Source organism: Schistocerca cancellata, chromosome 4 (assembly GCF_023864275.1).
Source record: "Schistocerca cancellata isolate TAMUIC-IGC-003103 chromosome 4, iqSchCanc2.1, whole genome shotgun sequence".
Classification (NCBI taxonomy): Eukaryota; Metazoa; Arthropoda; class Insecta; order Orthoptera; family Acrididae; genus Schistocerca; species Schistocerca cancellata.
In genome coordinates, this window is record NC_064629.1 from 353,560,138 (window position 1) to 353,581,799 (window position 21,662).

The following is a 21,662-nucleotide window of genomic DNA, read 5'->3' on the forward strand; positions in this document are numbered from 1 at the left end:
CTTCACATAATCATCCTGCGTATCGGCCAGCTGAAATGGGAGCAGTGTATCCATTTTCGTTTCGAGCTTGCGATCGTGGAGCAGAAAAGACTGTGTGAAGCCTGTAGTGTTCTTCTTCACTGTGTTGTATCCGAATGTCACAACAAGTAGTATTGTATCCCAACCTCTGTAAGCGACTACCCTGAAGGATCTGTCAGGTCTGTTCGTGAGATGGTCACTAAGGCTTCAAGAATACATCAAAGTGGTATACAGAAGTGGATGAACACGCAAGGACGCTGATTGCCTTTCAAATAATCCGTTGGTGGAACATAGCAGCATTAAGGAAAAGGGAAGTAATTTCCTTTGCCTCATTGCAGGATGATATCGTGTCTCTCCGCCGTAGTTCTAAATAGGTATGTGTCTTGTTACAGAAGTCCTTTATGAATCATCAGCAGTATGAGCAATTTCTGGCAAAACTTCTCACATCACAAGTGAGCTGAGCAGTCGGAAAATCTGTGACTATTCGTATTTTCTCTGAAATGGCACAGACTCAACCACCATTATCTGGGTGCCAAATGGTTTTTATTTGTTCTGTGACAAAGAAACATTTTCTTAGAATTCAGTTGGAGACTTACATTCTGAATACACTTTAGCACGCTTATCAAGTGGCTTAATTTCTTTGCAAAACCGATAGTGTCACCCAGATAGCAAACACACATAGTCCATTTAAGGTGTCAAGGCTGACTGCCCATCTTTCATTCCAAGCTGGCTGAAGCATCGCACAGTCCAAATGGCATAACTTGACATTTAAAGAAGCCATCAGGGTTTATGAAGGCAGTCTTTTCTGTCAACCTCATCAGCCTTAATTTGCCAGTAGCCTCACTCCACATCCACAGTTGAGAAATATTTAACTCTTTTCAAGCAGTCTGGGGTGAAATCAGTGTATGGCAATCGATTATCATTCTTTATTATTTTGTTCAGTCATCAGTAGTCGATGAAGATACGTCATGTGCAATTCATTTTCTTTACAAAGACCACAGGAGAGGTCCACCATTCACTTTTGTCATCTTGCAGCATCTTCTACACTTCCTCCCGAATTGTCTGTCATTAAAACAGTGACACTCTACATGATGCTGGCTAACTGGTAGGTGATAAATGGTGTTGATACAGTATCTTACCATAGACTAATTGAACCGTCTTTTCTCCACTCTGGATTTGAAAGCATCTGAAAATTAACGCAGAAAGGCTATCATCCTCGGTCAATCCTGACAACTGACATTTTGGTAGTAGCTTCCTCTCCTGATTTGTCTTTAGTGACAGAGGAACACAACTCTTTGTTGGTGCCGCTAGGCTGCATGGACTGTTTCGGCTGTCCCTGTGCGCATTCCTTTAGGTCTGAAGTATGGTTGATCGTAATGATGAGTGATCCAAAGTTCTCCTTGACCACCAAAAACGCTAATGTTTGTCGCTGGCATGTAGACCCTTTTTGTGAGCCACGGTAGCGTTTTGAGATCGAAAAAAGCATCACAGCTTAACTGAACATCTCAACTGATGGCTGGAACTCGTCTCGTTAATGACTGCTAACAACTCTTCAACGGCAAAAAAAGACACCAAAGTCACTCTTTGTGGTGTGTGCTTGTAGGAATACCTTCGTCAGTCTCGAGCTCTAATCTTCCGCAATTTATGATTGATTTTGAAGCTTGTGACAAGTTCCATCCGATAATTGCTTTTGAAGCTTGTGACAAGTTCCATCCGAGAATAATGTTATCACTAAATTCTGATAAAACGACACAGTCGAAGGACTGCGTTCTATCATTGATAGTCATTCTTGCGATACATTTTCCTGGCAGCTGGATGTATTTGCCATTTGTGACTTGTGACTTGCAGCACAATCGCTTTCGTATCGCGGAACATAGTGTTCTTTAACTGATGTCAATAGGCGTCCGACAGCTGAGTAAGAGTTACCTGCGTCGACTAGCACCCAGACTGGTTGGCTGTCGATGATGACGTCACTGAGATTTTCTGACATCTTGATGACTTTCGTCCGTGGAGGATCTTCATCTGTGGCAACCCCAACTTCACAGGTGATTGCCACTGTTATTTTTCCCGATTTCAGCATCTAGGTGAAGGGCTGGTATCTCTGTATGGCAACAATGACCGGCTATGGTGAATTCGGGAGCGATGTTTCACAGGTCAATAATAATCGTCTGCAGGTGACTTGTTTAAATGGAACCGTTACGATGGTCGAGATCTTGGGGTGTAATACGTAGTCGTTGAGCACTTGTCTTCTGTATCTTGAGTAACGCACGTGTCCACGGCATCTACAGCGAAAATACGCTGTTATGTTGTGATCTGTCCTCCATACTTCTCTATTTCTACGGAGAGTGTTACTTGGTGGAGCAGCAGGTTGTAACTGCATTGGTTGGATGCTGGGTTGTCGTTTGACAACAGAGGCGCAAGTGCTCATCGACCTAGTCGATTCTTCCTGATGCGATCGGCTGGTGGCGAGGTTTGGTGCTAGAGTCTCTTCTTGAACCTATTCTAATATCTCCTAAGGATTCAAGGCTGCTCTTTTTTTTTTTTTTTTTTTTTTTTGTACCCGGACAGACATCCCTGGCAACAATACATTGCTCTTCTCTTACTATCTGGCGTATGAGAGGGGCGAGGATATGGTGACCTTCTCTTCCACAAATGCCATAGGAATCACATTCAGCAGTCGGTCTAAGCTTTTTTTATCTTCTGCGAATCCTTTCGTCAAGTGTGACATTTTGTCTGCTTCTGCCATGATGGGATCTACGATGTGGCATATGGCCAAACTACTTTGTATATACATGTGTGTCGTTTCTGCATGACGCTGGGACCTGTTCTCCAGTTCCTCTTCATCTGAGCGGACTTGCAGCTGGTTGTCGCCAAACGTTTTCTTCAGCCCTGCCTAGAATTTGTCCCAGAAATTGAGCTTCTCTCGTTTTTCTCGATCCAGTGCTGGGCTATGCCGTCCAAGTAAAACCAAACGTTTTCCAAACACATCATGTTATCTCACCTTTTGTATTTGGCGACATGGTCGAATCTTTTCATCCATTTAGTCAGATTCTAACCAATGTTTCTAGAAAATACGGACGGATGCCAAAGTATATAGATCTTAGGGGCTATGTACTGTTTGTAACCAGGTTTCGTCCGTGCAGGCGACGGCTTTTACGTTGCCTAGTTGAAGCTACGGTGATGTAAATATTTTGAAATACTCTGAGACTGTACCAATAGTTTTACGTCGTAGCCACAATCAGGTTGAGCCGAATGGTCCTACCTTTCGAGGATTTGAAAGTCCTGCCACTTACAACGCGTGGCACTCTCTGCTGATATGACGCAACCTGGTGGCTTTTCCTGCGACCGGAGGTTTGCAGAGCCCGTAGACGGATGTTCTCCTACGTGACGTGCCGGAGGGCAGAATTAGCCATCAGTATCGGCGACTTATAGTAGCTCGTCCTTGAATCGCTGAGGCGTGAAGTCCCTTTGTACATGTTGTTGTGACAGGTTCTCATCATGTCGTTATGTGCTGCAGAGTGGATCTGCATACCATCCAGTTTTCTCATACGAGCTGGAAGGGTTTCGATGATAATGAGAATGATGATATTTGGTTTATGGGGCGCTCAACTGCATGGTTATCAGCACCCGTACCAATTCACTGTCTTTTAACAGTCTACCAGTCTTTTCACTGTCTAGTCTCGCCACTTTCCGTAATGATGAAATGACGAAGAAAACATAAACATTCAGTTCCCGGCTGGGGAAGATCCCCGACCAGACCGCGAATCGAAGGCTGAACCCCGTGAACCAGAGGCTGCAACTTTAATCACTAGACCACGAGCTGCTGTCTAAGTGTCTCAAATACTTTTCTGAGATGTCCAATGGTGACGACACACACCTGCGAATTGAAATAGCATCGAGTAGAGTTGTTAAATTCTGCTCTTTGCTTAAGAGTTTGTTTTTCCGTTCTATAGACTACCAAGCTGATGTCTGCATAGTTTCCCTGTCGGTTTAAGGTGTGTTGGCTCCCAGGCAATTTCTTATCACATATCCTGAAATTGTTACTGGTTCGCTTTTTAGTGCTTTCTCAGTGAAATGTCGTTGGTAATAAGGATATTTGCGTTTTTTGTGCATGCGAGCCGGCCGGAGTGGCCGTGCGGTTCTAGTCGCTACAGTCTGGAGCAGGTTCGAATCCTGCCTCGGGCATGGATGTGTGTGATGTCCTTAGGTTAGTTAGGTTTAAGTAGTTGTAAGTTCTAGGGGACTGATGACCTCAGATGTTAAGTCCCATAGTGCTGAGAGCCATTTTCGAACTTGGCAAATTCTTGTACTTATTTCATATATTGAGTACTGCACCATTCGCGTAGCAAATACGGTGGCGTGCAGTGAAATCTGTACTGAGATTATAAGCGGTATGCTACTGGAGGTGAAAATGTTTTTGAGTACTTTCTTTCTGCTGTCACATCACTCGGTAACTCACATATGAATTACGAAAGTACCGACTCCAGTCGTTAATGTTCCATCAGCTGCAGATTAATGTTAGTTCCCTGCTGCAGGCACCAAGAAGCTGACTTCCGAGTGGTACTGCTTTGAGTTTGATGAGTGTATGTGTTCTCTGTCAATCGCGTATCTCGTCTTCGGAAATAGGTTCTGATTCACTTGCGAATTTTTCCAATACGGCGTTTTGTTGGTGACTTGGAGCGGTGCTTTTAGTTTTTCCTCGCACGTAATCAAGTTACTTATTTCATAGTTGGCAATGTTAATACATGTTAATTTAGTGGTTTTCAGTTTATTGAAAAGCTAATGCAAACTGAGAATTGTCATACTTCGCATGGGCAGCATTGTGTCAAAAGGAAAAAAGGATCAGAAAGCTCCGTCTGATCTGAAAGTTCACAGCTCTGCTTAAAATCAAATCTAATGAAAATTCAAGCGAACGTTCTTTAGCGTTCTGCCGTTTTCGTCACTATAGTTGTGTTGGCTATACTCTCAGTCGATGCTGATGTGACTTTTCCGACTGAAGTGAGGCTTTATCTGTACCAGTGTAGTGGCAGAACACCAGCAGTGACTCGGAACAGTGACGGTGGGTTTAAAACAGTTGTGCATCTCGACGTATGCACCATCAGCGCAGACGTATTGGTTACCTGCCCATAGACGGAAGCCGCTTTGCTCTGTCTTACTGTTGTTGTTGTGGTCTTCAGTCCAGAGACTGGTTTGATGCAGCACTCCATGCTACTCTATCCTGTGCAAGATTCTTCATCTCCCAGTACCTAATGCAACCTACATCCTTCTGAATCTACGTAGTGTATTCATCTCTTGGTCTCCCTCTACGACTTTTACTCCCCACGCTACCCTCCAATACCAAATTGGTGATCCCTTAATGCCTCAGAATATGCCCTAGCAACCGATCCCTTTTTCTAGTCTTACTGTATGTTGTTCAAAAATGGCTCAAAGCACTATGGGACTTAACATTTGAGGTCATCTGTTCCCCACAACGTAGAAATACTTAAACCTAACTAATCCAAGGATATCACACACATCTATGCCCGAGACAGGATTCGAACCTGCGACCGTAGTGGTCGCGCGGTTCCAGACTGAAGCGCCTAGAACCGCTAGGCCACTGCGACCGGCTTCTGTATGTTGTCATTGTGTATATTGGTCACGAGCGTATTTAACATTGAAGTTTGTGAACCAATAAGATGTGCAGAAATTGTCTACCTTAACGGTGTTGCAGACTCAGTGTTTTCAGGTATTGTGTTGTGATAACTGTGTCTCAGGATGTAGCATCTTAACCTCAAGTACTGTAATTGTTCGTGAAGCAATTTTTACATATGGCGCCCTACGTGATACTTTGATGTATACTTGGACTGCAAACGCAATATTTTTAATTATTGTGCTCTAGCCACAGCCGCCTTCAGAGTTTGCTGCTAATCTGAGGAATTTTGATATACCCTTCGTTAACTACTACTTCTGGATGTGTCATCAGGTTCACCTACGTCACTGTGGCAATTGCTGTGTTGCATCAAAGACATGTACAAGCACTTGCTTGATTCTGCTGATTTCTGATAAGCTAGCGCAGTTCACATGCTTTAATGAAATACTGTAATGCCTTATCTAACACTGCGTTGTTTCTGGTATACTGTGAGATGTTTTGCATACAGTATGATGGAACTGGAAAACGATCAGAGGAGTATTTGTATGTAACGAGCGGCACCTGGAAATTTAATGAGCATTGCAAAAGGGAAGGAAGAGTTTCTGATGATTATGGTTGATAGCAATAATTTTTATGTTGATCTCGTTGCCAGATGACGTAGGTATAATTTGCACAGTATACGATTATGCTCATATTACATAATATTGAGAATCAGTAACATCAATTTCTGTGCTTCTACTGTACAGTTCGTCATTACTGTCGACAGGAATATTATCTGCCGATTCCTGGTGGTGAATTTCATTTGGCACATACAGGTCAGAAGTATGGTGTTCAGAATGTACTTGAGCAATTTGCATGTGACGAGTGACATCCATTACCTCTGACCACGTTTGTGCTTTTGTACTGATGAGCTGAAGTTGTGTAATTCTAATACATTAGAGTCTGACACTTCTGAAACATTTTGCATTGACGAACTATCATCTTGTAACACTGAAGAGTTTTATTCTGATATACTTTTACGTTGATCTGGTGAAATTTCGTCCTCATAATTTATATCAGTAGTAGGATAACACACCTTTCTGTTCCTCGAGACAATAACCCTTTTGCTGTCACACATCTTTTAAATATTATTCATTTCTTATATTAAAAATAAGTTTAATTACTACTTCCTGCAATTGCACATATACACTAATATTGCAGTGAGTTCTGCTCTGCTTTGCGCTCCTCTACCTTAAGTCTCTTCCCCGCCATCCAGCTGTATATGCAAAGACAGTACCTAAAACCCCAACCATGTTTTACTACGCAACACTGTTATAACTGGGACAGGAACTGTTGTGGGGTTGCCCCTAACGAAAACGCGGTGGGAGCGACAGGAGTGACCTGTGAACAAACAAGACGGACGAACGGGAATGGAAGGACAAGCACGAAGACAACCGAGCAAGACACCATGATCAACAACAAAGCAATAAGCAATGGGGTCACAAGAGACAACCTCACGAAACCAAAACGACGCCCACTTGTAAACGGGAAGTAAGCAAACACAACGTAAACACGATGTCTGTAAGTGAGATGTCAACTGAATCAATGCGAATGCCAGACTGGCTCGCTGAGTAAGAAGCAGCCACCTAAATACACGTCAGGTTATGTCGCTGTTGGCCTCTGGACGACGTGCTCCACAGTGGCGCCCTCACGTTAGACTCGGGGCCAGGAGCCACTGCAGACATGCCTTACGGCGCGACTGCTCCAGCGACCTCTTGTGGTCATCGAGTTCCATGCCGCCTGGCACCGATTCGAAACCCGCGATGCTCTGTACCAGAAGGACCATCTGTGAATGCTGCATGTGCTGACTGCCCAAGTGGACTTCCATTTTTCAGTGGCCCCCTGCTGGTGTAGAAAGGTTCGCCTGCCTCGGTTTTGTGATGTCTGCTCGGCCTGAAGCACACTGCTGTCGCAAGCTACTGCTACATTGATTGTGTCACCTTGTTGCCGACAGCTGCTTCTCCCCTAGCCGAGCCGCTCTACGAAGTGAAGCATTAGAACGCTCTTTCGAAACTCCTGCTCTCTTATTTGACATCCAATTTCACAGTCCCTTGCATTACATTAAATATCCTGTGATGGGATGGTGCACGCAAAAACTAGATGTTTCCCAAGTAACACCAAAGAATGGAAGTTTATTATCACAAGAAAACGCGAACAAGAGGAAATATATTCTGCATGAAGGGAGTGGAAGAGAAGGCCTGATCTATGAGAAGAATTCTCGCTCTATCAGTACATTTCCGGGAAGACGAGAGAGGAAGCACAAAGTCTGTCACAATAGTTCACATTGCCATAGGAAAGATCGGAATCGGTCTCTATCACAGTCGGTGAAATGATCCTGGTCCTGGTTCACGAAATCGGAAATCTGTCGTATGTCTCTCAGATTCACGGTCGGTTTCAGACTCGGCTTCAGAAACTGCGTCAGACTATGATTCAGACTGCCAGAGAGCTGCTGACGACGGTCCTATAAAGGCCGCTCAGCTAATGATTACCATTAAGTGGCAGGCTTCACGAGGCTTCATGGGATCGGTGATCGTAGCGCCCTCGTTACCACAGTGGACGTTGCAATGAAGTGGAACTGTCAGCTGCAATCATCTGTCAGGGCGGCAACACACAGGGTGATTCTGTGTGGCATGTGTGCTTGGTAAAGATGCACCAGCCACACACTGCAGTCCCCTTCCCTTCGGGGGAGATACAGTGAAGCCAGCTCAGTGCGTCGATGGTGGACGTGACGGAGGCGACAGCCAATGACACGGCGTTATACATGCCTCATCAGCCATTACAACATAAATTGCCACTCACTGACGTGGAATGTTGCGTAAATTTATTTCCTCAAGTCACTGTCACAGGTTCATCTCTACCTTTCACTGTTGTTTTCCCTACACTGTGCTCTTTGCGACTAGTACCAAATGTCACTATACCTCTGATCCTTCACATTGTTCTATGGATTATTACTGTCATATATTCACTATTCAATTCAGTTATTCAGCGTTATGGCCTAAATCCATCCGTATTCATCCAAACAACGGATGCCATATGTTGTTGTTGTTGTGGTGGTGGTCTTCAGTCCTGAGACTGATTTGATGCAGCTCTCCATGCTACTCTATCCTGTGCAAGCTTCTTCATCTCCCAGTACCTACTCCAGTACCTTCTGAATCTGCTTCGTGTATTCATCTCTTGGTCTCCCCATACGATTTTTACCCTCCACGCTGCCCTCCAATACTAAATTGGTGATCCCTTGATACCTCAGAACATGTCCTACCAACCGATCCCTTCTTCTGGTCAAGTTGTGCCACCAACTCCTCTTCTCCCCAATTCTGTTCAATACCTCCTCATTAGTTATGTGATCTACCCATCTAATCTTCAGCATTCTTCTGTAGCACCACATTTCAAAAGCTTCTATTCTCTTCTTGTACAAACTATTTACCGTCCATGTTTCACTTCCATACATGGCTACACTCCATACAAATACTTTCAGAAATGACTTCCTGACATTTAAATCTATACTCGATGTTAACAAATTCCTCTTCTTCAGCACCACTTTCCTTGCCATTGCTAGTCTACATTTTATATCCTCTCTACTTCGACCATCATCAGTTATATTGCTCCCCAAATAGCAAAACTCCTTTACTACTTTCAGTGTCTCATTTCCTAATCTAATTCCCTCAGCATCACCCGAATTAATTTGACTACATTCGATTATCCTCGTTTTGCTTTTGTTGATGTTCATCTTATATTTTCCGTTCAACTGCTCTTCCTAGTCCTTTGCTGTCTCTGACAGAAATACAATGTCATCGGTGAACCTCAAAGTTTTTATTTCTTCTCCATGGATTTTAATGCCTACTCCGAACTTTTCTTTTGTTTCCTTTACTGCTTGCTCAATAAACAGATTGAATAACATCGGGGAGAGGCTACAACCCTGTCTTACTCCCTTCCCAACCACTGCTTCCCTTTCATGCCCCTCGACCCTTATAACTGCCACCTGGTTTCTGTACAAATTGTAAATAGCCTTTCGCTCCCTGTATTTTACCCCTGCTACCTTTAGAATCTGAAAGAGAGTATTCCAGTCAACATTGTCAAAAGCTTTCTCTAAGTCTACAAATGCTAGAGACGTAGGTTTGCCTTTCCTTAATCTTTCTTTTAAGATAAGTCGTAAGGTCAGTATTGCCTCACGTGTTCCAGTATTTCTACGGAATACAAACTGATCTTCCCCGAGGTCGGCTTCTACTAGTGTTTCCATTCGTCTGTAAAGAATACGTGTTAGTATTTTGCAGCTGTGGCTTATTAAACTGATTGTTCGGTAATTTTCACATCTGTCAACACCTGCTTTCTTTGGGATTGGAATTATTATATTCTTCTTGAAGTCTGAGGGTATTTCGCCTGTCTCATACATCTTGCTCACCAGATGGTAGAGTTTTGTCAGGACTGGCTCCTCCAAGGCTGTCAGTAGTTCCAATGGAATGTTGTCTACTCCGGGGGCCTTGTTTCGACTCAGGTCTTTCAGTGCTCTGTCAAACTCTTCACGCAGTATCATATCTCCCATTTCATCTTCATCTATATCCTCTTCTATTTCCATAATATTGTCCTGAAGTACATCGCCCTTACAGGTACAGACCCTCTATATACTCCTTCCATCTTTCAGCTTTCCCATCTTTGCTTAGAACTGGGTCTCCATCTGAGCTCTTGATATTCATGCAAGTGGTTCACTTTTCTCAAAGGTCTCTTTAATTTTCCTGTAGGCAGTATCTATCTTACCCCTAGTGAGATAAGCCTCTACATCCTTCCATTTGTCCTCTAGCCATCCCTGCTAAGCCATTTTGCACTTCCTGTCGATCTCATTTTTGAGACGTTTGTATTCCTTTTTGTCTGCTTCATTTACTGCATTTTTATATTTTCTGCATTTATCAATTAAATTCAATATTTCTTCTGTTACCCAAGGATTTCTATTAGCCCTCGTCTTTTTACCTACTTGATCCTCCGCTGCCTTCACTACTTCATCCCTCGAAGCTACCCATTCTTCTTCTACTGTATTTCTTTCCCCCATTCCTGTCAATTGTTCCCTTATGCTCTCCCTAAAACTCAGTACAACCTCTGGATTTTTTAGCTTATCCAGGTCCCATCTCCTTAAATTCCCAACTTTTTGCAGTTTCTTCAGTTTTAATCTACAATAGATTGTGGTCGGAGTCCACATCTGACCCTGGAAATGTCTTACAGTTTAGAACCTGGTTCCTAAATCTCTGTCTTACCATTATATAATCTATCTGATACCTTTTAGTATCTCCAGGGTTCTTCCATGTATACAACCTTCTATCATGATTCTTAAACCAAGTGTTAGCTATGATTAAGTTGTGCTCTGTGCAAAGTTCTACCAGGCGGCTTCCTCTTTCATTTCTTAGCCCCAATCCATATTCACCTACTACGTTTCCTTCTCTCCCTTTTCCTACACTCGAATTCCAGTCACCCATGACTATTAAATTTTCGTCTCCCTTCACTATCTCAATAATTTCTTTTATTTCATCATACATTTCTTCAATTTCTTCATCATCTGCAGAGCTAGTTGGCATATAAACTTGTACTACTGTAGGAGGTGTGGGCTTCGTATCTATCTTGGCCACAATAATGCGTTCACTATGCTGTTTGTAGTAGCTTACCCGCATTCCTATTTTCCTATTTATTATTAAACCTACTCCTGCATTGCCCCTATTTGACTTTGAGTTTATAACCCTGTAGTCACCCGACCAAAAGTCTTGTTCCTCCTGCCACCGAGCTTCACTAAAACCCACTATATCTAACTTTAACCTATCCATTTCCCTTTTTAAATTTTCTAACCTACTTGCCCGATTAAGGGATCTGACATTCCACGCTCCGATCCGTAGAACTCCAGTTTTCTTTCTCCTGATAACGACATCCTCTTGAGTAGTCCCCGCCCGGAGATCCGAATGGGGGACTATTTTACCTTCGGAATATTTTACCCAAGAGGATGCCATCATCATTTAATCATACAGTAAAGCTGCATGCCCTCGGGAAAAATTACGGCCGTAGTTTCCCCTTGCTTTCAGCCGTTCGCAGTACCAGCACAGCAAGGCCGATTTGGTTATTGTTACAAGGCCAGATCAGTCAATCATCCAGACTGTTGCCCTTGCAACTACTGAAAAGGCTGCTGCCCCTCTTCAGGAACCACACGTTTGTCTGGCCTCTCAACAGATACCCCTCCGTTGTGGTTGTACCTACGGTACGGCTATCTGTATCGCTGAGGCACGCAAGCCTCCCCACCAACGGCAAGGTCCATGGTTCATGGGGGGGGGGGGGGGATGCCATATACAAAACTCTAATTGTGTTGGCAAGACATGCCCTGGCCTCGAGGCGTAACAGAGTAACCGTACACTTGAAATCGGTTTTCGAGATGTGAAAATCCGGTACATATCATTATTTTTCTGAAACCCAGTAACTTGCGTCTTCAGAGATGTCCCTCTGCTGCAGTGGAAGCAACCAGTCAAGAGCTCATGCAGAGGTAGTGGCGCTTTAATGCTGGTATTTGGAGGAAATTTTTAACTATTTGGCTTGTAGTGAAGAACATACATCTTAACTTTTTGAAGGAATGCCATTTAATGATACCAGTGATTTTAATCACATCATAGTTCACTGTTGCACAAGATATTTGTTATCAATACGATTCTGTATTTGTTATCAGACGACACTTTAACTACCTACAACGCAAATATGCGACCTCATTATAGACCTGTCCGCGACTATCCAATCACAAAGAGTATTTTTAGCCGGCCGAAGTGTCCGTGCGGTTAAAGGCGCTGCAGTCTGGAACCGCAAGACCGTTACGGTCGCAGGTTCGAATCCTGCCTCGGGCATGGATGTTTGTGATGTCCTTAGGTTAGTTAGGTTTAACTAGTTCTAAGTTCTAGGGGACTAATGACCTCAGAAGTTGAGTCCCATAGTGCTCAGAGCCACTTGAACCATTTTTGAGTATTTTTAACGATAATTCTCAAAAACTGACGAGAGGCACCACCAGTCCGACCGAGTGTCTACAGTGGCTTTCACTCATAATAATTTCATAATGCAATAATTAACTTAACAGGGAAGAGCCACCACCAATATGGCTGTTCGCTGTTGTCCCCGCTACCAAACTGACGCTTCCAGCCCTGATCTTCGAGCTCCTGCCGTCTCGAACAAGCTCCTGTCTCATTCTTTTCGGCTAATCCCTGCCACCGAATTTTTTTATTGCTGTGTAGACAGGAGCCTTATTCAGCCAATAGCAAGCTCCTGACGTGGGTGACACCATGACGCTAGGCCACGTCAGGAAGGTACCACGCTGTAACTTCCACGCCAATCTATTGCTATGTTGTCCTGCTATGAAGACCGTAGGCTTCGCGCAGTATTGTGCAATCTTACGAAGTCTTACGTAGTTGCTATGCAACATAAATGTTGTAAGACTTTAGAGTTTCTGGAATCCGGCTCAAATCTTTTAGCTATTTCCTGTATCAGCATAGCATGATAGGATTAGTTACTTTATTCATAGAGAAAATAATTTTTCACGTCCTTTGGGAGGAAGTGAACATTAAGTCTCGCTTGTGTAGTGTTTGGATGCTTGAGGAAGAGCAGTTGCATGTGGATATCATAATTAATACCGCTGTGTTACTGTTGCTGAAATTGTTACCTTGTCGAGTGGGCCCCTCTTTGGGTTGAACGTGGAGGTGCGGTTCGCGAGATCTGTGTCCGAGCGAGCAGCGATATTCACCTGATTGTGTTTTACGAATTTGTCTTAAAATTATTTTCTATGTGTGTATTGCATGCATGTATGATTGTGTAAGTTGTTGGTTTGTGTTTTTCATTGACTGCATAGAGTATTATCGTAAAGTATTTAGTATTACTTGTGTGTATTGAACGCACATCTGTGTATCTATTTTAAATGTTTGCTGTGCGTTCAATAATGTTCAACCTGAGTTTCGCCATTGTGTGTTTTAGTTGGTTGTGAGGAATTACATCAGTGTTGGTTGCGTTACATGATCCCTTCTTAATCTTGTTGGTTCTGTTTATTGTACACTCGTGCTCATATTTAAGTTTTCGCTTTGCGTTGCTTGTACAGAAAAACGTACATTTGTTCATTATGTATGTCATCGGCTTTGCTCAGTGGCTGTCTTCAGCCCTTTACAGCAAAATTCTACACCGAGTGCTGTTCAAAATCTTCTACTGATAAATTAGCGTAAGGCGCTGATTACCGGAAATGAAACTGTCATATGCTTGTACTCTACTGTTATTGTATAACATGGTAACACCTGTCTAGCTACAAAGGGGTCTAGTCGCTGCTCTCAACCGAAAACCTAAATTAAGCTACAGCTAGTGCCGATTTACACAAGAGGATTTTCATCCAAAGGTAGAGTGATAGCATATGATAAAATGTCAGTACCATAGTAGTAAGTGACGTTATGGTCGTTAAATTTAACGAATATTAATTAAGCGCTCTAACTTACGAAGTAGCTTGGGTATAGCCTAGTGAGTGGCCGAAAAATGAAGCTTTCACTTTCGATTTGTCATACACCATCAACAATTCCGAGTTCACACGTCGTTGCTCTGACGCCGCGGCGGTCGAGCTGTGTCAAGTTTTGACGTCAGGAGCAGGACTTATTTCGACAATGCTGCGTGTTTCAAATTTGCCTCATATCTGAAGACTGATTGCTAATTAAATCTGAGTCGAGAAAAATAAATTGAAGATCACTGGAATTTATATATTTGTTTCACGGCAGCCGACGCTCAGCAGCTAAAATCCTAGTGCTAAACTCCTCAACCATGTACCCTGGCTAAAAGACCTAAATTGAAGGTAGGGTCGTAAATGAAGCAAAGCACTCACAACGGAATTTTACTGACACCAGCCTACAATCAAAACAGACCTCAACTACCATCGAAAATTCCAAAACTCTGATATTTATTCAAACACTGCACTCTCCAGGATATACAAACAATACAAAAAAAGATATTTCAAGAACATTGAAGAAAAGATAAATACCATATAACAAACAATTGTTGGTTGGCAGGTTTGAACCGGTGACCCAGAGCAGTCCACCCAGTAATTATTACCACTAAGCCACACCGCATATGCCACAGCTGACGGCAATATTACTGCAAAATATTCGAACACACTGAAGTTCAACGAAGTAAATGAAGTGCGGTGACTCAAGACAGATTGTAAGCAAATCCGGGTTGTAAAATTTTGAATACATAAAAGAATATCTACATAAAATGTCCCTGTGTGAGTTTGCTACTTATAACATGATAGCTATGAACAATGAAATTGTATTGAATGCTATGACTATGTTTTAAAGAATGACTTCCAAATACAAGTTGTGATGTTACAAAATAAAAGTGATGTTGTTATTCAATGGAAAGTTGGAAATTGAGATTTAGTTTACTGTTTTATCAATCACAATTGGCGTAAGAATCATGGATTGACCATTGTCATAAAATATTGCATTATGAGATGTGAATAGTTTTTACTTGCAGTTTCACGTGGCTTGAGGCAGTCACAACTAGCGTGCTATTGATTAAGAAATTGCGTTATCGTCTTTCTAATTACTTCATGATCGTAGATACGATCATACCCGGTTGTGAAGTTATTGTTATGACAAAACAATTTCCTAAGGGACCAGAAAGTTCTTAAGGGCGCAAAAACAACTGTAACATCACACAAGAGGGAAATTCAATATTAAAGCTGATGCAAGAAGACGATAAAACAGTTTTCTTTTTATCAATGTAACACGCACATTGGACTGCTGATCTTTGTGTCTGTAATATTAGCAAAATGCATAATTAAAATGAAAATAATACTGAGGAGATAATAGGAATGAGCACTGCTAAATGATTCATTATTCCCAGAACAAATATTTATTAGAACTAAAACCTATATCGTACCTTAAGCTTAGTACTACAATGACGGTAGATTTTTATGTCCGTATCATGTCCATTGAGCGCTCTTTTATACAGCCATTGTCTTCTTTGAGTCGCTCGTGCGTCGTCACGGTAAGTTATAACAGTTCTTTACACTTCACTCAAACTTAGACATAAAACGTTTTTATACATTTAGTAAAAATTAGATCAGACTGCCACAAATCTGCGTCCGTCTTACTTGAGAAAAACAGTACAAGTCTTTAGCGCTCAAGGCTTCATTTGTTCTCCAGCGAACAAAATAGTGAAGGATCGCATATCTATCCGTATTTTTCTGTTTATATTGCCGCCCACAGACGACGAATTACATTATTTAGAAAATTCCACCGTCGCTATGCGACGCCTTATTATACATTAATAATTATTTATAAACAAGTATTTGCCTTCTGGCCGAAAGTATTAACTACTCGTATTTGCTGTTTTAATGAAGTCAAAAATAGCGAATATCACATTGCCTCCCATGAGGAGAGAGGGAATGCCGAAGGATTACCTCGATCCTCATGTCCTCATGAGATATTCGTGATTTTTGGTGTGACATTTACATAATGTTACTGGCGTACTATGTACATAAATTAAAATTACATTTATAAACATATATCAGATATTTATCATTTTTCAAAATAAAGTTTTTCATTCTTTGTACATCAGTCACTTCATTCCATAATACCAAGATTAACATTTATGTGCATATTTAAGTTTGGTCCATATTTGCTTATAACAATAAGTGAACGTTCATTTCGCACTTCAGGGGATAGAATTCAGAAATTACTTTCTCTTGAGCTTAACAACTAATACATGAATACAGTGAGTGCTTATTTTCACTAAACTAGAGTGGACAATGTTCGAGCATCTGTTGACTCATTGTGGTTCAATTACAGTTTAATAACGTAGCACTACACTTCGTGATGCTTTCACTTTCAGTGTTAGCTGCCTACGGCGTTCATCATGCAGTACATCTGTCCTTTCCACTGTGGTGCCAGGAATTCAAGTGGCTTCCCGGGTGTTTATTTACAATATGAAACAGAAGAAGTGGAAAATTATTAGTATAACTTACAACCAATTGGATACATTTGTTAAGGATCGGGACTGGTCTGGAGTTTAGGGTCTTCCTATAGTGCACGTTCAGTTTCGTTGTACATCAAGAGACAGGATTATAATTCATTTTAGCAGTGTTCAGGAGTGCCGGTAATAATGGCTTTAAGGCCTGAGTAATCTAACAATCTACTTCTCACTCATATTAACTTCAACTCAAGAAAATTGCTTAATTTACGTATGAAAATGTAGTCACACAAGTGTACAAATGTCTTTCCTCCAGTATGTACGATGGAAGTCATGGCGGTTAGCAGTTTAAAGTTTGGATTGTTTCGTCACCCACACGTCAGCCACTCACAGCGGCTGCACAGTGTTGCGTGAGCTCCAATACTCAGTATCCGTTCGCGCTCAGGCTGAACAGAGCTGCTGGTCGTCGATTGCTCCTTTTTTTTGTGAACTTCGTATCACACGAGTGCATCGATACAAACACCTCGCGCGCGTTTTCCATCTGAGGAGCCGGACACTGAAGCTGCCTCCATTACTTCTCTGTCAACTGCCTCCCATGAGGCTCACAGGTAAGTGACGACGAATGTTTTAGCTGTCGCTGCACTTAGAACATCACTGAACTTTGCGTTCACCTGTTGTCGTAGCCTTGACTTCTTTTTACACTTGCAGTACAACACTACCACTAATATACAGTGTACAGTTATTTTTATTATGCACGTCGCACTTTAGTGTGCATCTTCACACAGCATTCGTTCTTAGTTCCTTCGCCGATAGAGTTCATTTACAAAACAATCAATTTTGCAGGTTTCCTCTATTAGTACAGAAAGACTTATATTCTACTATTTACAAAAGATCACTTACGTGCTAATATTTACAATTAATGGTCACTCCTTTTGTTAAGTCCAGTGAACAACTGCTTTATGAATGGACTCTTTATATCTCAAGGTTTACTTTCACTAGTGAACCTAAAAATATTCTTTCAAACTTTCTTTTGAGGGCTCATCTCCTCATTATGAAAACTACAGGTTTCGCATTTATTCTTTAGTACACCCAAGATCATTTTCTACTGCCACGCAGCATATCTACTACTTAACGAGTACGCATTTAACGCTGAATCTTTTTTTTTGTGCTTTCCTTTGTGCTTGCCAATTCTTTTTCTTATATTTGAGGGCAGACTGGATAACAATAGGTCTCCCTCTTCGCTTCATGTACTCAGCAATCGTTCTCTGTTAAAAAAAAATAGGGTAACGCGTGTCTACTATTTTTCGCATGAATGGAATTACCGACAGTTCACTGGGTTTACGCAACCGGTCCATAACAAACATTACCAAAGATAGCGAACTTCATCACGCTACGTGTCTCATTTCTCATAAGCACTGCTTTGCCTCGAAGCACACGTGCCTTTTACAAGTCGACCCTTGGTCTGGGTTAATGAACCAGGATCAAAAGGAACTGGCACAAGGAAAATAGCTTTCATAAGAGGAGTGTCTTAGGAGACATTTTTGCAATAAAATCTGCATGTAAATAAAATTATCATAATAAACATAGGCACATATATAAATTTCAACCTCTTTCATTACAGCATGCTTTGCTACTTCTACGTATTACTCTGGTTATAGTCAGTATTAAGTTTAAATATCACTGCATTGCTTGTTCTTTAGATTAGCCTTCAATTAGGGTATTGAATGGTCGTTAGATTACACTACAAATCTTCTGACGATCTTTACTTGGACTTATTTATGATACAGGGGGCTTGCTGTGTGGTTATTTAGTACTTTGATTCTACTAAAATCAATTCGTCAGCTAACATTCCTCATATACTCTTTACATTGGGCTCAGATCACAGGGAAATAGTTTACTTTCATAGCAATTAGTGGCCTCGTGGAGTACTTACGCTACATTATTGATGCTTCATGGTTAGCCTCTATTTGTACTGTATTTCACCTAACTTAGTTTACTACGGCTTATTGTCTCCTTGCGTGAACACATGTGGGTTACCACTTGTTTTTCCATTTAACAGCACGCTTTAACTGAACTTTAAGCTATTTCTTCTACTCCTGTCCACTGTCTGGACTGTTTGAACATGTACCTTTTTTTTAAGCAGGTAATTTGGGCTTTTACAACAGAACTTCAAGTACTTATATTACTAAAAATAAATCTATAAATCTTCTTGTACCTTGAGAGAAGTGCTTATTTACGCATCCTCATTAATTTCTAACCTTTACATATTTATATAGCTCCGGGCAATCACCTCGCAAGCACTTTTTTTTTAATTTTAACTTATAGTTAAATTGAAATTCTTGGTGCAACCTCAATTTCCTGCTACAGCTTGTTGAAGAAATTTCAGTTCAATGTCCATCACTACAAACAATTTTTCCATACATATCATTTAATACTTAAAGTTTACATGTAGTAGCCGTTACCATGTAGTCAGTGCGCTGTTCAACACAATACTTATCATTAACAGTTCAAACAAGGAAATTTCCAGTATGCAAGAGGTAAGAAACCAAAACAGATTCTATCTGCAGTTGAGGCTGTGTCTGTAAAACTAACTAGCCTGTCTGTTTCAATGGACCAATCGCTCCCGATATGGAGAAACCCTGAATCGGCAATGATAAAACTTTTGATACAGAAGACACCTGTCTGAAGAGACATGATGACATCACATTGATGTTTGCTCCTGTATCAGCAATGGCTGTGACAGGAATGTTGGCAATAGAAATCTTAATCGAAGCCTGGACTTGTTCATCATAAATGTCATTAATGTCTTGAGCTTCTATGTCAGGTGCTAGATCATCTCGTAAGTCGGTCTCATGGTCGTACCGTATCGCATTAACATAGAATCAGAGTATTCGTTAGTACCCCCACTGGAACCGGCAGCGACCTCTAGGAGGCTGAAAGGCGCTGCCTCTAATTTTCCGCAAGATGTTTAACCTGTTTGTCATTCATGGCCTTAAGTGTTTGTTCCGTTTCATATTGGTGCTGGTTATGTGGTACAAATGCCGGTGTAAAGGGGTAAAATCCACTGGGTGCATTCACTTGTGAATAGAATTCTTGAGACGGCTGCTGTCGCCCGATCTTTTGGTTGCCGGCAAAACCATTTCCTTGTGAAGGAAAGTTCGCATTTGGTGCCCTTTGAAAATTGTTCCGCGGTCCTCTATCCTGTGAAAAGTTGTTCTGATGTTGTGCTGGGTGGCCTCCGCCTTGCCCATGCCACTTGCTATTTTTCGACCTATAACTTTGATTGTACACTGGCCCATTTGAAAAATTACCAATCGTTTGTGGAGAATTTCCATACTGCTCAGGCGCAGAATTAAAGGGTGGGTTTCCGTACTGATGTTGTACCTGGTGGTTGTAAATTGGGTGGTATCTCTGCTGATTACTGTAATTGGTTTTCTGCTTCCGTTTAAAGTTATTGCCGTTTGCGTTTTCATAACGGCTGGGAGGTTGGTACCCGCGATCACAGTAGCGCACTGTCTCCTTCGGCGCATTGTTGTCCGCGTGCGATGCATTCTGCTGGCTGCCAGGGAAGAATTTGCCGCTGACAACCTTGGAGCGCACATCCTCGCTAATTAAATCTAAGGAATGCATCACAGAAAGGAATACATCCGTGTCTTCTTCGGACACATTTACTAGTTTCTCTCTAATAGACACAGGGAGTTTGCTTTTGAGAATCATAATTACGTCCTTGGAAGAAATCGGAGAATCCCAGAATTTAATTTTTGCTAGATACCTCTCGAAGTATCGCCGGAGACTTCCATGCTTCTCACTGAAAATTTCCGCACCATACACCTCCTTCCTTAATCTTTGCTGTACCCCATTACTCCAAAATTTTGCCAAGAACATTTTCTCAAACTCTTCACAATTCCTACACGTGTCTACCATTTCCGTTCCCCATAATGCTGCATCACCAGAAATAAAGCCAGTGACGAACTGAATACGCTGTCTGTCCAGCTCCTGGGAAATATGCCGGAAAAATTCTTTAGGAATACGATGGGGTGTATTTCTCGCTTCTGCGGATGAAAAACAGGAAAAGTGCGATGCTTAATCACACTCTCCTCTTGCATTAAACTCACAATTGTGGGCGGATCATTTATTTTACGTACTCGGGACTCAACAGGACTGTTGTTTTGCATGTAATCAGGCGGTGAACGATAATGAGTTGACTGACATTCGTCACCGTCTAAAGAGTTGTTCCCTATAGTTCGCGTATGCATGTGCGGATTTTCTACCCAGTTTCTCAGCATTCTGACTTCGTCCACTACTTGCTGCTTCCACTCGGGAAGATCCCGTGTAAGTGTCCTCCGAATCTGTCCCAATTCAGAAACCACTGTGTCTCCCGACTTACCAGTAGCAGCTAAGATTTCATAAGTTACATCCTTGACAGTCTCCCTAAGCTCCTCCCTGACCTTCTTTTCGATAAAAATATCCTTACCCTTTATCCATTCAACGTAGTGTTCCGACAATGCCTCCGCGTGTGCTTTCACTGTGCTCTTAACCTGTTCTTCAATATTGATTGAGTCTATCTGCCTCGACAGATCCTCCACTACACCTTCAATGTCAGATACTGCAGTTCTAACTGAGTTTATTCCTTTGGTAGCTGCCTGAATTTTTGTGTTTAATGTTCCAGATACTTCAGCTATTTCACTTTTCACCTGTTTCTGCATTTTCTGAATTTGATCACTGATCTTAGTCTGCACCTCACCCAAATGGGTATTTAATTCAGCCGTAATTTCTTTATGCAGATCTGTTTTGACTGTGCATAGCTGTGTTTTTAATGATTCGCTTACAGCATCTAATCGGGCGTTAACAGTCTCATTTTGTGTTTTTACTGATTCGCTTACAGCATCTAATTCTATGTACTGACTTGGCAGAAAATCCTAAGAAATTTTGGTCTTATGTCAAAGCGGTAGGTGGATCAAAACAAAATGTCCAGACACTCTGTGACCAAAATGGTACTAAAACAGAGGATGACAGACTAAAGGCCGAA